Consider the following 9856-nt stretch of genomic DNA (forward strand, 5'->3'; position numbering starts at 1 on the left):
CCAGGCAGCCCCGCACCTCCTGAGGGCCCCCGACCCCGAAGCGGCCTCCCCAGCTCAGGCAGCAGCAGCGGGAGCCTGGGAAAGCTCTGGGGTCTGAAAGGCAGAGAAGCCAGGCCGAGTCCAGGCCCGTGGCCACGCCCGCTGCCCACCCATCCCCTCCGGGCTGCCCAGGGCTCCTCCCGAGAGCAAAGTCTTCTGCAAGCACCCCCATGCAAGACGGACGGAGCTGGGCCTCTCCCCACGTCCCTTTCCCACCCCTGAGGCCCCTCCAGGAAACCCTCTGGGCCAAAGCCAGCCCAAACTCGGCGGAAGTCACCAGAAACTCCGAGCGGGTCCCGCAGCTGGCTGGAGTGCCCGGCTCTCTGTTTCCCACAACCTAAGGCTCGCTCACTGCCTTCTCCCGTGTCTGGGCGCAGAGGAAGGAGGTGACGGGGTGGTGCCGGAGCCCAGAAAAGGGGAGACCCGGCGGCCACCTCCTTGGGTTTGCAGGGCTGTCACAGGGTCCCATAGCGACCCTGGAGTGTGATGGGAGCCAGCCCTGTGGGGTGTCAGGATCTGCATCTGGAGGGGACTGTCCGGCTGGGGCGAAGGAAGAAGCCACATGATTATTCCTGGCAGAGCCGTCCTCTGGGGCGTGGGCACCACGGTCCCGCCCGCACGGTGGGGCCACAGTCCAGACGCCTTCCCTCTCCCTGGTCCCCAGCCGGGGCCACCCGACTCCTCCCCCAGCGCGGACGGCCCGGAAGAGTGTGAACGGTGAGGCTCACGGGGCTCGCTTCACCTACAAGGTGGATGTGTCATCTCGGAGGCTCTGTGAGATAGTTCTGTTCAAAACCGATTTTCAAAGAGAAAACGCTTTCTTTTTTTTCATTTTTTTGAATGTTTGTTTATTTTTGAGAGAGAGACACAGTGTGAGCAGAGGAGGGGCAGAGAGTGAGGGAGACACAGAATCCGAAGCTGAGATGTCAGCACGGAGCCCAACGCGGGGCTCGAACCCACGGACCGCAAGATCACGATCCAAGCTGAAGACAGACGTTGCACCTACTGTGCCCAAAAACGCTTTCTAAACACACAAAAACCTGCGTTAAAATCGCAAGTTTGTATTTACTATTCTCGCCGCATTGTCGTACCCTCCACTCTGTGTCCTTGCCCGAGGCTCTCTCCCACTGACCACTGGGATTTCTCTCACTGGATCTTATTTTTTATTGTTTTCATGAAACTGCTGCCAAATCCTTCAAATTTACATTCATGGCTTTGAATTTCTGGAGGGCTTTCGAGGCCCTCGACAGACCAGTGTTCTCAGTTCAGACGACTCACTCTTGAGAGACCCCGGGATGCCCCATGGGCTCGGAGGAACTTCTGCTCCGTGGAAAGTATGCACAGTCCTGGGCTCACTTGTTTGTTATTTTTTGTTTTTGTTTTATTTGAATGTGTAAATACTCCAGCACAAATACCCTCTTGGGTGCCCTCCTCAGGTCTCTACCCCGCCCACCCAGAGGCTCAGCTCTCTATCCTGCAACAAATACGGTACAGGCAAAACTCAAATAAGCCGTCCCTGCGCGCGATCCTTTTCAATGGCCAGCTCAAAAGGGTTCCGTGTCGTTCCAAAATATAAATTGATGCAATTAGACCTAAAGGCACCATCAAAACATTCTTCCCACAAGTACGGTTTTCCAAAGCACAATTACACAATTTGGAAATTAGATCTCGCATACTCTCCGACCCCCTCGAGTTCAGTTTGTTCCGTCTCCTCCCTGGCTTCCCCACGGCTCCACAGCAGTTCTGTTCAACTTTGCGAACTTTACTCTCAATCAGTACAGTTCCTGAGGGATTCAAAAGCTCGAGTGCTGTGCTCCTCCGTCAGACAAACGGGACGATTTAAAAACGTCCAACTTACATAAAACACAGCCACAATCTACAGACCCATTCCCGAAAATGTCTGAAATCGTCGCGGGTCGTCCTCCGACGGCCAACTGTTTCTGAACTCTGAGAACCTGCGGCACGCAGCCCCACACGGCGTGCCGAAGCGTTTTTTAATTACACGGCACCTTTGAAATCCGTTCTCTCGTCCAGCTCTGCTGTGTGCACATAAAAATATCCTCATGTTTTGAAAAGCACACCTTCCAGGTCCATTGGCCACACCCCAGGCTGCTTTCCACGCAATTAGGAACATGGTGTGAGCCACCGAAGTTCCCAGGGACGATGGGCTTCTTAACAAGATCAAAATATTGTGTCTTTAATCATACAGCTGTGATCATCCAAAATTTGTCTTCTTGTAATCACCTGCCAAACCAAAAACATTTCAGCATCGAAGGCGTTTTTTAAAACTCAATTTACAGCTCAAGCGGCCGCACATCAGGTGCGTTTCACGTCTGACAGAATAAACTTCCAGCTGCTTTATCTAGACTCCATCAACGGGATGAAAAACATCAAAATGATTTTGAAATTAATTTAACCGATTTCCTGCCGGAAACTACCGGGACGCTCATCTGAACACTCGACGGCTTGCAAAGGCCTGCCGACGGTCCGTGCGCAAGAAGACGTGGGCTACCACCGTGGGCACAGTTAGTTCATTCAGCAGAACAGACAGTAAATCTGAGCAAAGCGACAGGCCTCACGGAACCCTGGGGAAGCGCGCCCGCTTGCCGGCGACTCCAGGCTTCTCGGTGACCACCTCTGCGACCGGCTGGCCCTGCCCCTGGTCCCCGCGCCCCCGGTTCTGTCGCGGCTGCCCCGGGTTGGACGTCACACCAACATCCGTTTTGTACAAATAAACGTGCACCGTCCACTCTCTTGAGAAAAAGAAATAACAATCTGGTACTTTTATGAAGCATGACTTTCAGCTTTTTCTGCTCACGGCTGCTGAAAGGGTTTACTGCAAAATTTTTAAAGCATTACCAAACAATAAAAAAATAGTTGTGGGTTTGCACCATTCAACAAATGACACGACCGCGGTGGTAGTTAAGCGTCTCCTACATCTACTCCGCGGCCGGGCCGCTCGCCTTCATTTTCCACACTCGGTTCGTGTTCCCCTAACATGTAATTTCCCAGTGAGCCCGCCCACGGGCCGCCCTCCACTGGCGCATGTGGGACCGCAGCACCCACCTCGCTTCAGCCCCACTCGCTCGGGTGTGGTCCCACGAGGCAGAGCTTCAACAGGGACACATCATCAACTTCATGGGAAGGCAGAAGTGGTGGGGGGCTGGGGGACACGGCGACTCCAAGGCAGGGGCGAACAGCCCAGAAGGGCAGGATCAGGTCAGACCCCAGGAGGTCCTGGGGACGGGTGGGCTCCCGATGTGTGAACGGTTGTTCACCATCCCCCACCCCTACACGTGATGGCCTGTGAGGGCACCGGCGTGAACATGGCCAGGAGAATAGGACGCCGGCACAGTGAGGGCCAGCCCCGTCTGTTCCCCACTGTCCTTGAACAAGCAGCACGCGAACAAAGCTGCGTGGCGGTGAGGCTGGAGGTTCTACGCAGGGGGCGTGGCGGGGACCGACCCTAAGCCCTGGCCGGGGTGCCGCCCCTCCAGCTGCCAACCAGCATCCTGATGCTGAGGTGAGTACATCAGAACCCATCAGACCTTCCCTCCTCGGGGGCGATTTACCATCCCCTACCGATCAGTGTTCAGGCTTTGCCTTCCCCGTCCCCACGGCCTCCGCCAACCACACTCGCCAAGGGCTCCCAGGGTATCTCATCTGCCAACACAGAATCCCATGAGATGTCACCTCGGGCCAACAGACCCCCATGACAGGGAAGGGGTGACCAAAGGACCGGGACCCTGGGACCTGCTGGTCCTGTCTCCTACACACGTCCACCTCAAACAAACCTACCAGCCTGAGAGAAAGGCTCCTCAATGCCTGGGCTTGGCCATGACCTGTGTGGAGGTAGGACGCCGTCCCTGGAGAGACAGCGCGTGAGACCCAAAAGGGGAGACGGCCCAAGCGTCCGGCGACGGGTGGACAGATAAACAGATGTGCTCCCTCAACAACAGAGCAGTGTTTGTCCTTAAAAGGGCATGAGGTTCCGGTGCATTCCACGACGTGGACGGACCTCGAGTGAAAGAAGCCAGGCACGAGAGACCACACGTTGCACACCCCCGCACACATACGGTATGGGCATACGCTAAACCCACAGAGACAGAAAGCAGACTGGAGCTGGGAGGAGGGATGGGCGCGGCGGTGTGGTGGCTCCAGGGGCTCTTCTGGGAGTGGGAGGGGCGTGTTTCGGGACCAGGCGTGGCCGTCACACAACACCACGAACACGCTAAGCGCCACTGACCCGCTCGCTTTAAAACGTGCAACCGTATGCTACGTGAACTTCAACCCGGTTTAAAAAATACATCAGATAAAAGACAGGAAACCATTCGATACCTATTCCGAACCTCCGTCCTCCGAGGTATAGCAGATATTTTTGTCCATCAGGCAGTGCTCTAATTCAGGAAGTGGAGACACGGGCCCGGGAACGAGGGCATGGAGGTCAGACGATCCTTCTCGCCTCGGCCCCAGGGTCCGCTCAGGGACTCGGGCTCCCGGCCCCACAACGTTGCATTCCGTGGGATCAGAGGCCCTGGTCCCCAGGAAAGAAGGTTAACAAAAGCCCCACCGAACCCAGTGCTACAGCCCAGTGCCTGGTCCCGCGGGCTCCTCACCGCAGCGCACCGGCACGCACAGAAAGCGGCTTCTGCGTCCCCCCTGCCCACCCTCCGCCCCCGCTCTCCACGAGAGGCCGGGGCTGCTGCTCTGTGACCAGCAGGTTGAGGGGGGCACGGTGTGCAGGGAGGCGAGGCCCTGGGTCCCAGGGATCAGGGTAAATGGACAATCACGGCAGCCAGGGCCCGGCCGGGGCAGAGCGAGCAGAAAGGCCGAGCCCGCAGCATGGAGCCCGCGCCACCCTCCCCCGACCCCCCGCACAGCAGGCCGGCCCGCAGAAGCGCCCGTGCGGGCGGCCCGGGGGTAGCAGCTGGTCCAGCAGCTTTCAGAATTACGGGGGTGCTGCTGTCTTGTCGTGGGGGCCAGCGGACGGAGGACAGGACAAGATGGGCTCAACGAGAGGCTTCGGGGGCTTTGAGGGGCGCACGGCACCAGGCGGGAGCCCTGCCTGCATGCCCGAGGCTGCCTGTACCCGGTCCCATAAGGACCCCTGCCTCCTGCGGGCCTTCCTCTGCTGTGGGGGCTGCTCTGTCCATGAGTACGGAGGACAGAAAGCCGCCGGAATGACCCCCAGGTGGTACGGGACGGGAAGGGCTAAGTCCCCCGTGTTACCAAGCACCCGGCAGAGAGCGCCCAGCAGGCCGAGCTCCGTCCGCCTCCTACACCCGCCCGCCTCACACTCAGTCCCAGGATCACCTCCAGAGCAAAGTACTCACATCCAAATCTTTGTCTCGAGGTCTGCTTCGTTGGAAAGCCAATCTTTGACGAGCTAAGGACTCTGCAGGCTGTCCCCGACAGGAAGGTGGCGACCATGTCTGGAAAGGAGAAGGAAAAGTGTGACTGGTTGGCACCCCTCGATTCCCAGAATTAACCACTCGATGGGGTGGCAACCCCGGTCACGGCACATTTGGCTCACGTGCCAAGGAGAGGCTCCACACCGGACCTTCCCAGAGAACTTAGAGCCAGCCCATCACCAGGCACGGACCCCCTTCTCCCTGGAAGGCTGTGTGACCCTGGTCCTTCACCTCACCAGCTTCTACTGACCCGTCAAAAGCTGACTCCAACTCCACTTCCTCCAGGAAGCCCCCTCTGGCCCCCGAGACAAGTTCTGGCCCCGTCACTTCTTCCAATGGTACCGGGCACCTGCCACTCGGCACCTGTCCCCTTGGCAATTACACTTAGTTCTCAGGTTACTCGGCTAAATCTCTCTTCTCCTCTACATGCTCGGCCTGCTCCTCTGGGACGGTGACAGGCGGGGGGGGTTTCGTTCTCGGCACCGAGCAAGGTACCGGCCCAGAGCAGGAACCCAGTGGCCACCTGCTCAGTGAGTGAACGAATGAACGAATGAATGAACGAACGAACGAAGGAGCAAGTGAGTGAAATGCCATCCCGGCTGGGCGCCTGGTTCCTCCACCAGCGCCCCACCCGGCCGTGGCACGCAGCACGCACGGGAAGCCCGGGCTTCACCGTTACTCGGGACTCTCAGGAATGCTTCGGAGCACAAAGAATTCTGCTCAAAACCCTAACTGGACTTCTTATCTGAAAGATTGCATAAAACCCTGGGACTCGCCTTAATCCTGTCCACTGACACGCAAACCAGTAAAGCTAGGGGCCTCGGGGGTGAACTCACTGATCCGTAATCCGTAGCAGATGCCGGGCAGGGCGTGAACAGGCTCTCCTGAAACTCATGCGCTGCCGACACTCCTGGTGAAATTCCTCAGGGGCAGATCTGGGCTCCTTGGCCCCACAGGCCTTCGCCGGAGGGCTGGAGACAGCCGTCTCTTCCCTGACCGGTTGGGGGCTTTGGTCGGGGCCCAGACCTCTGGGCTCTCAGCCTCGTGCGCCCGGGCCCCAGGAGCATCTCTGACACGGCCAGGCGGGAAGACCTCAATCAGCCTTTCGAGAAAATTCACCTTCTCCGCCACCTTCCATGACACCCATTTTCCTGCAGAATTTTACAGTCAGCAATGATCCGTCCTCCTGCTCAGTCATCAGGAGAGCGAACCAACTGCCACAAAATTACTCAGGGCATCTGAGCACTTAGGTGGGTTTCCCGGAGCTAGAGGGGGGTTCGGATCACGGCTCCCGCTCTGCTCCTCCGTAGCCCACAGTCAATCACTGACTCCCCTGCTCCCTCAACTACCAATGGGGAAAAAAAAAAACACTCTTATCTTGTGGACTCAACATTTTCGCTGCCTGCCACATCCTAGGCACACGGTGTTTGTGAATGACTCTGTTACGTACCCGCCATACACCAGGCTCTGGGCCCTGTAAATGTCAGCCCTTGTGGTTGCTGCCCGGGGGGCCATATTTCTGGCTACAGGAGCCTGTTTTCAGCTCAGAATATAATGAAGCCCCTTCTTCATCCACGGAGGGAACACAGACCCAGGGACGAAGCCTGCAAACGAGAAGAATCATGGAGCCTCAAAGCGACTCCCCAACAACAGGCCAAAGAGGCAACTGCTATCTCGGCAATGCTTACTGGAGGAGGCAACGAGACACGAATGCTCTCCTGGGAGATTCTGCCAGTGAGTCCTGACTGAGATAAGCTCAAAGAACCCACCTCCCTGGCCCACACAGGCCAGACCCGGCCAGGGCAGCTCCACACTCGCAGAAACATAGCAACAAGGCAGACTCTTGCCTGTCCTTACGGTCCGATCCCGGGGCATCCTTGCCGAGCGGCCACCCTGGCCGGGTCCCAGGCTACGTGCTGTTCCCCTATTCGCTCGTGGGTTCCTCCCAACGACCCAACAGGGTAGGCAACAGGCATCGCCCCGATTTCACAAACGGGAGGTTCCGGAGGGTCAGTAACTTGTCCAGGACCCCAGGTGCTGGAGTCGGGATCTGGGCGCAGACCGACTGATCCCCGAACTACTCCCTCAGGACCACTCATGTGGAAGAGGAGGACCCAGAGCAGAGGCCTGTCCTCCACAACGTTGGCCAGCGGAGCCCAAAATTCCTTGGTGAGAAGGAGCTGACGTTTACTCTCAGGTCCCCGCTGGCTGTCTCTTCTACACGCTGGCTGTCGCCACGTCTACGCTGACTTCACCGTGTCCTCCCCAGGTTTCATGCTAAAGAATGGGCTCGGGGGGCGCCTGGGTGGCTCAGTCGGTTGAGCGTCCGACTTCAGCCCGGGTCACGATCTCACACTCCGTGAGTTCGAGCCCAGCATCGGGCTCTGGGCCGATGGCTCAGAGCCTGGAGCCTGCTTCCAATTCTGTGTCTCCCTCTCTCTCTGCCCCTCCCCCATTCATGTTCTGTCTCTGTCTCAAAAATAAATAAACGTTAAAAAAAAATTTTTTTTTAATAAAAAAAAAAAAAAAAAAAGAATGGGCTCGGCCATTTGCAACTTTGCTAGCCTCCCTGAAATCCCGAGAGGGATTTCCTTGCCGTGGTATTAGGCACTGGTACCTAACAGTAGCTGCAGACACCCCCTAGCTGTTACGGCCGAGATTCTGGAACTCCAAGTAGGAAAACCAGTTATCAATAGAAGGAAACCGATCCCAGCACCTACCATACACTATGTTCTTCATATCACTGATCCCCTATAAACCACCCCCCCAAACCTGCAAGTCGGGGCACCGCCTACCTTCCACGGGGAACACAGGATCTAAGAGCCGACCTGACGTGAGGCAGCAGGGTTTGATTTGAACCCAGGCTGATGGCTCGAGAGACTGGGGTCTTCTCATCGTCATACTGCCCCCTCAACTTTCACCATGGGATGTTCTCTTGACACCTTATTTCCTTTGGGAAGGGTCACACTAGGATAGAGCGGGTTCCCTGCGTGCAGGGCTCAGTCCCCTCTTCACAGCTGGACTATCAGCACATCGACAGCAGGACTCTATGGTGTGTCCTTATATCCACCCCACCCCACCCCTGCACAATGTCCACCCCACGGCTAGCCAGGAAACCATCCACGGTCTCGAGTAACCAGCCCAGGAAAGGCCACCCGGGCAGATCACAGCTGCAGGAAGTCCTACTATCTCCAGCAACAACTCAGGACAGCAAACACGCCCTGCGACAACAGGCCCAGCATGGACTTGATTAATACCTGGTCGCTTCCTTCATTTCTGCCCTCGCTTCCAACTTAGGACCCACCAGAGAAAATCAAGTACGCACGCCTGAGCAACCCCAGAGGATGCCGCGTCTGGCTAGCCCACCTACAGTCTCCCCGTGCCTTCCCTTTGCTCCACTACAAAGTTTTCCTGGCCCTCTGCCTGCCTCTGGGTCCCTGCCAGAATGAAAGTAATGATACCTGACCCTCCCGCTACCGCCAGCCGCGAATAAGTGGCCTTTGCTGTTCTCATTTCGTTGGCCTTTACTGATTTTCACCTAAGGCGTTAGGTTTACAACGACTCTGAGGCTCCTCTGGCCTCAGTGGCCAGTCAGCCAGGTCGGCCACGGGCCTGTGGATAGTGACACTGATGCTCAGAATCCGCCCCCTCTTGGGGCATTTCCTCCCGCGTCGGCCAGACAGATGCCTCTGCTTCCCCGATCCCGCGGAAACAAACGCAGGAGAGGCAGCTGCTGAGGGGAGGCGGCGGGGGGGGGGGGGGGGGGGGGGGGGGGGGGCTCACCCTCGGTCGGGCCAAGAGTCACACTGGCACGTGGCCAGGTGTCCCGCCGCCCCTCGTCTGGCACCGGGATGGAAGGCGGCCCGCAGGTGTCCTCAATTCCCATCAGGTAACCATAACATCAGCACAAAACGCCGGGTGGCTCAGGTCCCCCCAGAGAGGTGCTCCCGGCCCTGGGGGCGCAGAGGCCCCGGGCCTGCTGTGCGGTCGCCCAGCGGCCCAGGGAGCGCCCGACACCCCGGGCGCCGCCCAGAGCCGTGCCTGGAAGCCACGGCCGGGCCTGGCCGTTTCCCAGCCTCCCTTGCGGCCGCGCGCCCCCACGTGACCAGGCCTCGCCAATGGAAGGTAAAGGGAAGTGCCGCGAAGCACTTCCGGGTCGCGGTGGTCTAAGGCGCGGGCGCCGCCATGCCCGCTGCGGGCCGCCCGAGGCGGCGGGGGTGTTGTGCGGCAGCCCCCGCCCGCGGTGACTGAAGGCCGGAGACAAAGCGGGAGAGCTGCCGGGTGCCCCGTGGGGAGGTGCGGAGCAGGGGGTCGCCTTCCCGGAGGTCAGCGTGTCCTGAGACAGGCATCGGGTGGCAGCGAGCGAGACGCACACCCCCAAGCCGGGCTCGCGGGGGCGTCGAAGC

At 58.5% G+C, this 9856-nt stretch overlaps 1 long non-coding RNA gene across 1 annotated transcript; it reads right to left on the reverse strand.

The window, feature by feature from the left end:
* Nucleotides 1-398: 398 nt before the first annotated feature.
* On the reverse strand, nt 399-9507 carry LOC125922969 (uncharacterized). Its single transcript, XR_007457849.1, has 3 exons — nt 9234-9507; nt 5373-5471; nt 399-4573 (listed from the first exon to the last, which is right to left on the reverse strand). It is a non-coding gene; the product is annotated as an uncharacterized LOC125922969 (long non-coding RNA).
* Between the last annotated feature and the right edge of the window lie 349 nt (nt 9508-9856).

The sequence above is a fragment of the Panthera uncia genome, chromosome D4 (genome assembly GCF_023721935.1).
Source record: "Panthera uncia isolate 11264 chromosome D4, Puncia_PCG_1.0, whole genome shotgun sequence".
NCBI classification, from domain to species: domain Eukaryota; kingdom Metazoa; phylum Chordata; class Mammalia; order Carnivora; family Felidae; genus Panthera; species Panthera uncia.